We start from the raw sequence: 7,735 nt of genomic DNA, 5'->3' as shown, positions 1-7,735 counted from the left end.
GCTCTGCAAAGAGTCATCGGTCATCTAACACGGAGATTGGAGGGAAAGATAGAGAGAAAGTCAGGAACTGCTGCCCAAACAGTTGTGAGTTTTATCCTATTTTTAACACTCCCCACAAATAAAGCCTTTTGCACGATCCTGCTGCTACAGTGGGCGATGTTGTGGAGAAGAGAAAGGGGAGGATGTCCTCAGAGAGCAATGTATTGCTGAGCACAGGCTCAGTGGTGAAATCCCATCTGCACCAGAGGTGGTTGCTCAAGAAGAGCCTGGGCAGGGATTAGGGAAAGGCTTCAGAGAGCCCTGGGAAGAGGTAGGTGCACAACACGTTCCTGCCTTTCCCCTGCACGTGGCAGTGCCAGCTCCACAGTGGGCTTCACATGGGCAGCTGGGACAACTCAAAGGTGAGGACAAGGGGCACACCACTGGTGACCTCCCAGCCAGTGTTAACAGTCATTACGTGTGTCTGCACATCCCAGAAGCTGGATTAAAGGAGCAGAGCTGCAGAGCCATGGCCAAGAGCTCAGGAGACACCAGGTTTGAAAGGCTGCATGATGATGGAGGAAGAGAGGTGCAGCAAAGCCTGTGGCCAGCCTGGTCCTGGGGAGCTCACTTGGTGGAACTGTAGCAATAGGACACGGGGTGATGGGTTCAGACTGAAACAGAGGAGGTTCAGGTTGGATCTAAGGCAGAAGCTCTTCCCTGTGAGGGTGCTGAGGCGCTGGCACAGGGTTCCCAGAGAAGCTGTGGCTGCCCCATCCCTGGCAGTGTTCAAGGCCAGGTTGGACACAGGGGCTTGGAGCAAGCTGCTCCAGTGGAAGGGGTCCCTGCCTGTGGCAGGGGTTGGAGCTGGAGGAGCTTTAAGGTCCCTTCCAACCCAAACCTGGCTGGGATTCTGTAACTTCTCTCTTGGGTCCTTCATTTTTCTTTGCTCTTTTCTCCCTTGCAGTTCAGCAGTGGGATCTGCAACGCTCATGCAAGGTTTGTGCAAGGAGCTTAGTGTCGTGGCTTCTGGGTAGAGCAGGGTGGTGACATCCACTGCTCCCATGTGGAACTAGGGCTGGATTAATGCTGGTGCTCAGAAAAACTTGCCTAGATCAGGGCTGCATCCAGCCACAAAGCTCACCCAGCACTGCCTCCATACACTGCAAGGGCAAGAGAAGCATCATCCAAACCCTGAGTGGGTTTGGAAGCCTTTTTAGCTGAAGACACTGGGTAGATTTCCATGTCCAAGTTCTTGCTGTTACAGCTGCTTCTGCTTGCCCAGCTTTCAGTGCTGCTTTGCCCTATAGCAATTTCCCAGTGTCTCACCTAGCTCCAAGTCTAAGAAGGCTTTGCATTTCTGGTTGGATAATCACTAGATCACTGTGTTTATCTGACTTCTTTTCCCACCTCTTGACTTCTTTATTGACCTGTTGCTCTACTGCAACCTCAGCCATTTAAGAGACAGATTAACCCACGAGTTGTTACCTGGACTCTGTTTTTTACCCTTTTGTAAGCAAACTCAACCCTGGAATTGTGAAACGAGGAGGACATCTTGGCTGGAGATTTCTTTAGTAACCCAAACACCTTCTCCAGTCCCTGGGACAGGGTTTGGTAACCTGATACACATGGGGCAAGACAGTCTTGAGCAGCATCATGCAAGACTCTTGTGTCCCAGGGAATATTTGCTGATTCCTATCTCCCAAGAGCCTGGAAACTTAGGCTGGGACCCCAGGGTGCCACTGGGTACCCACCAGCATGGAGAAGCAACTTTTTGCTCTGGAGAACTCACTCCGAAGGCCTTGCTGACCTCCCTTGGGCTGATTCCCAGCACTTCAGTGAGACATGGAATGTCCACATGGCCTGGAGCCTTTACCCAGTGCACAGCTTAGAAACATAATGCAATGGTGTCATTTGATTTTAATGAGTGGCCTTAGGAATGAAGGTGTCACGTCATCCCCTGCTGCCCACTGTTTCACAGGAAGGGTGACTTAGGGATCAGAGAGATATAAGACAGCAAGAGTGTGGTCAGAAACAGAAGCAGGGTGGGAAAAGCCACAGCACAGTATAGAAAAAAGCCTTCCAAACGTGTTCTGGACAGCAGCTTTCTTGTGGCTTGAGTGCTTGGTGTTAGCAGAGGGGATGAACAGGAATGGAAATGAGAGAAAACCTTTCTCTATCCTGTTTCGAGGCTGCAGTACCTTGCTAATATATGAAATTGGAGTATTAGCTGCTTTGAAGGAATTGTCACCCAACATGCTGGAATCTGCATCCAAGATATATGGGGCTTCTTCAGGATCACTTGTAGCTACATTTGGATTGTGTGGCTGTGACTTAGGTAAGGGCTCTGCACTTCCACTTACTCTTTTGCATTTAAAGAGATTAGATAGCTGGAAATTTTGGAGTTGCAAAAGATCTGGCTTGGGTTTTTTTAATTATCCTTTATATGTGGTTAATTCCTCAGAATTTGACTTCATTGACTTCTTTAAGAGTGGAAATGTGGCTAAATTAACCCATGAGAAAATAGACTGGATAGAGATATTAAATACGTCAGTGCATCTTCTTAGTTTGAATTAATGTTAAGCATTTTTAAGATAAGAAACAGAAGTGCCCTCCTTAATGATGCTTTTGCTGTTGTTGGTAGATTCCCAAAACTCAGAGGGGAAAGGAAATACATAAAGGGGCATAAATGCAGAGCCAAGAGGAAGAAAGATGACTGAGATTCCCATCAAATGTTTCCTATATTGCCAAAAAACTTTTAAGATGTCTTGGGGAGGAAATGGAGAAAAATTGGAAGAGAGAAATGCTTCAGCTTCCTGCAGTATTGACGGTCCTTGGAAAATCTTGGCCCACTCATGAGAACTTCAGTGCTAATGGAAATAAGGGCTTTATATGAGCATTCACCAGCATAGAATCATGGACTGCTTTGTGTTGGAAGGGACCCTAAAGCTCCTCCAGCTCCAACCCTGCCACGGGCAGGGACCCCTTCCACTGGAGCAGCTTGCTCCAAGCCCCTGTGTCCAACCTGGCCTTGAGCACTGCCAGGGATGGGGCAGCCACAGCTTCTCTGGGCACCCTGTGCCAGCGCCTCAGCACCCTCACAGGGAAGAGCTTCTGCCTTAGATCCAACCTGAACTTGCCCTGTTTAAATTTCAACCAATTAAATGGTAAAATGCCTCTTGGCCAGGTGGAAGGGCAGCCCAGAATGTACATCAGTAATAACAATATAAGGGCTGTGGAATGACTGCATTGCTTTGCTTTGCTTTAGACAAGATGAAGATGCACTTCTACAACGGTCTCAAACCCACTTTCTGGTCTCTCTATCTTGGAAGAAGAGTCCTGAATGTGGTAAAGGGTATTTTAAACGACCACCTGCCCCCGAACGCGCACCAGCTCGTGGCTGGGAAGCTGCACGTCATCGTCACCCGCGTGCGCGACTGCAGGAGCGTCCTGGTGTCAGAGTTTGCATCCAAGGAGGAACTCATCCAGGTGAGAGCAGCCACAGCCACCCCGCGAGGGCAGCTGAAATCACAGCCACTGTGAAAATCAGCCCTTCCAACTACCTGCAGGGCCTGAGTATGCAGAGAGCACTATGAGCCATTCCACAGGTTACCTGCCTACTTCCCCAGTCCTGGCTGTGCATATCAGACATGGTCTGATCCACAATAGTTAAGTGCTGCCAGATAACCCAGCTGTGGGAATGTGGCGTTCACACATGAGCCACCATTCCCAAAGGAACCATCCCAAAGGTAACAGGTTATCATGGCCTTCTGCTCACCTCTGTGTTTTCCATCTCACCCGCAGGTCCTGCTTTGCAGCTGCTTCATCCCTTTCTATTTTGGACTTTTACCTCCTATGTACCGTGGGGTGGTGAGTAGCCTTATGGTTTGGAGACACTATCAAGCCAAGGGCCCATCTAGACTGCGTCCTTTGTCCAGTGGTGTCATTAAGCACGTTTGTAGCTGTGTTTGCCACCAAAGTTGCTTAGTGCTGTGTTCACACAGTGTCTGCAGAGGGAAGAAGTGAACTCAGGTGCCCCACGATGTGACCTCAGTGCAGAGCTGACCTGCTCACAGAATCGTTCATCCTCATCTCAATTCCTCTCTGCTGCATTTTCCCCCCATTTCATTAAACACCAATTCTATTGCTGGAAAGGAGGAGGTGGTGGTGTAGACCTGGAGTTTGAGGGTCAGTGGTGAGGGCTGTTGCCTGGAAGGGGATCTCTGTAGCCCAGTTCTTCAGTCTAGTTTAGGACTGGGTGGGGAAGAAACCCCAAATGATGCACATGTGGAGAAGGACTTGGGGGTGCTGGCTGATGAGAAACTGAACTTCAGTGTTCGCTCAGAGCCCAGAACCCACCTTCTGCTGGGCTGCATCCCCAGGGCATGAGCAGAAGGGCAGGGAGGGGCCCTTTAATGCACTGTTGTGAGACCCCACTTACAGCACTGGGGGCAGTTCTCGTGTCCTCAACATAAGAAGGACATGGAGCTGTTGGAGCAAGGCCAGAGGAGGCCACGAGGATGCTCAGGGTCTGGAGCTTCTCCTGTATGGAACCAGGTTGAGAACATTGGGGCTGCTCAGCCTGGAGAAGAGAAGCTGCGTGGAGACCTCAGAGCAGCTTCCATTGCCTGAAGGGGGCTACAAGGATGCTGGAGAGGGGCTCTTCATCAGGGACTGCAGTGATAGGACAAGGGGTGATGGGTTCAGACCGAAACAGGGCAAGTTCAGGTTGGATCTAAGGCAGAAGCTCTTCCCTGTGAGGGTGCTGAGGCGCTGGCACAGGGTGCCCAGAGAAGCTGTGGCTGCCCCATCCCTGGCAGTGCTCAAGGCCAGGTTGGACACAGGGGCTTGGAGCAAGCTGCTCCAGTGGAAGGGGTCCCTGCCCGTGGCAGGGGTTGGAGCTGGGTGAGTTTTAAGGTCCCTTCCAACACAAACCAGTCTGGGATTCTATGGTCTAACACATCGTTCTTCTCCTTAGAAGGAGTCATGACAACTCAGGGCTTTGTTTTCTCGATGCCTCAAGCCCTCCCGGGAATATCGGATGTGGCGCTCCAACTTCGTGTCCCGGACAACCATCACCGTGTCTGCCTTCGCCGGCGAATACGACATCTGTCCCAAAGAGACTGCCCCGCTCCCTTCCTCACCCTCCCCAGCTCTCTGATTCTATTTTACAGATCTCCAAAAGAAACCTCAGCCGTATTCTGTATATTTTCTACTGTCCTACAGAACAAGTGAGCTGCTTCTACAGGTCCCCAGAGCCACAAAACCCCTATAGCTCGCCCGTCTCCCTGACCGCCACCTCACCCTTTGCAGGTTCTCGACCAGTATTATGCCTGTGGCTACCAGGACACGGCCTCCTACCTAAAAAGACTGAGTAAGTGCTTGGGAGGGAGGAGCAGGCAGGTCGGGTGCTTCTCACTATTGGTTTGCTGACAGAAGGTAAGAGATGCTGCCAGTGCTCCTAGGGTGACCAGGGCAGAGAGATCCCAGCATCCCTGGCATTGCAAGAATACCCTTGAGTCCCATCCTCTGTGATGCCTCTCCTGGAGCTCCCTGTTCACCCCTTCCCCTCTGACCGTGTTAGGTCCCCTCTTCTCTTCCACACTAGGCACGATAGAGCTTCACAGGGAATGCAGGTCCCCAGCACCTAGACAGAAGCATACGCTCAGGTGCCCTGTGTGATGTTAGCCTGATAACCTACTGATGCACAAAGCAGCAATGTTCGGTGACTCCTGACCCAGAAACCCAACTCAGATTAGCCATGCACTGGGGGCATCAGTCCCCCTCTTTTCCAGTACACCCTGGTCAAACTGATCAATCCTTTCCATTGCTGGAGACCTGGTAGTTGAGCAACAAGCAGTAAGAGATGGGTTCTTTTCCCACCAGATGAATTTGGTATAAATTACCTTGATGAGGACTTTATGCTTCCATTCACCAATGAATCGTGTCAGAAAGGTGAAGAGACCTTGCACTGGAAGCCAGAAACAAGAGTACTTCACTCCAGAGCCAGAGACCCTCAGAGGATGACACAGAAGAGAACCCATGCTTATCGGCAGCAGATGAAGTGGCAAGAGGAAAGCTCTCCACCACCTTCTCCACCATCAGAAAGGTAGAGGACCAGCACTTCTTTACCCCATCAGTTTTCATTAGCTAAATGACACTTGCCCACGGCTCTCAATGACAAAAGAGGCTGGCTGAGGATTTGAAGGCTCCAGTAGTTAGAACATGAGCAATGTGAGAGGGTTCCCTCTTGGGTCACTAGGTATTAGTGAAGCCTCATGTTGAGCTTGGTTTGGGTGGACGGAGGACTTGGAGTGTGGCCAGGTTAGAAGGGCTCTTCAGAGAAGCAGCTCTTTCTATGAACAAAGACTTTTCTTCACCATGTAAGGTAGAAACAGATTCTACCTACACATGCTTTCGTTAAGGGTGAAGGAAGGAGCAGTGTCTCAATGCTCAGAGCTGGGTTTCTAGTGAGTACCTCGATGTGCAGCCACATGTGAACACTGAAGGGCAAGAAAAGCCCATTCGAGTTGCAGGTGAACCTCTACATGTATCATTTTTAAGCAACATAAGGCAGGTTTAAATCCCAAACTTCTCATTTGCTGCAATCCTCTGCAAAATAATGCCCTCTCCCTTTTCAGCTGTGACATGGAAACCCGGTGAACCCTCAGCATTTCAGATTCCAGTTTGTCTTCTTGTTACTAGGAGAACGCAGAGCAGCCTGTGCAGGAGTACAGCATGTTTTTTCCATTTTATTATTTATTTTCTTTCTCTCTTTGAGTCTTCCAGAATTTCTGAATTTGTGAACTTAGGAAAACAGTTTTTCCAACATGGTGATGCTTTAAAATGTTGCCACATAAACAAAAGGTGAAAAAAGACCCAAATGCTGTTGTGCCATATCTAGGAGGACCACACCAAATGAGGAACATCAAGGGGAAAGAACAGGACTAGTACCATTCCAGATCTAGAAATAAAAGCTTGAAATACATAAAATGAAAGCAAAGAAGGTATTTCCATTGAGAACAGACAACTCTATGGGACCCACACTAGAAATGCAGGGCACAGTCTTAGGCTGTAGTTTGCTCCCATGCTTGGTTTTAAAGGCTTCATCAGTCTGAACTGCATGGAGCTTTTGAAAGCAACACAGCAGGAACCAGGTTCCTTTGGAGGCTGGGCAGGCTCTGTGCTATCAGGAGTCTCAGTCGCTGGTTTGCAGGTTGGCTGCAATGCTTTTCACCAACCTAAGGTCACCTGCAGAAGGAATTGAGACTCCTTTGTACTAATGTAACTAATGAACTAATGTATGTGTGAAATGTCAGCTCTCCTGATGCAGCAGGAGATGAACTCTGCAAGACTGCATTACTTTGAAGTAAGGGGAGGTTAATCTTGATGTTTGTCCATCCTTCTCCACAGCTGCACATTCAGAGGGGTCCAAAGGTGTGCCTACCTCCCCTGGCAGGAGCAGCCAACCTCCAAGGGCGTATGAAGCTCAAGAATAGGTAATTGGTAAAATAACTTCAGGGAAGTGGGCAAAAAAATCCTTCCTGCCCAGTGTGATGCTCCCTAAAGCGTCTCCCTCCCTCTGTTTTCTGCTTCTCTGCAAGTTTTGGAGTGGGAGGAAAACACTTGAAACGTGACATTTCCTGCAAACCCTTGTCCTGCAATCTGCATGAAAGCAGGGGGAGGGATGCTGCTGGTGAGCAGCAGCTGGGGTGGCTGGGGAAGCTGGTGGCTGGGCTGTACACACATGCAGGTG

The sequence above is a fragment of the Neopsephotus bourkii genome, unplaced genomic scaffold (assembly GCF_033783945.1).
Source record: "Neopsephotus bourkii isolate Nb327-2 ecotype Australia unplaced genomic scaffold, CSIRO-AGI_Nbou_v1 NB_414, whole genome shotgun sequence".
NCBI classification, from domain to species: Eukaryota; Metazoa; Chordata; class Aves; order Psittaciformes; family Psittacidae; genus Neopsephotus; species Neopsephotus bourkii.
The sequence above is the reverse complement of the archived record's forward strand: the minus strand, read 5'-3'. Positions refer to the sequence as shown.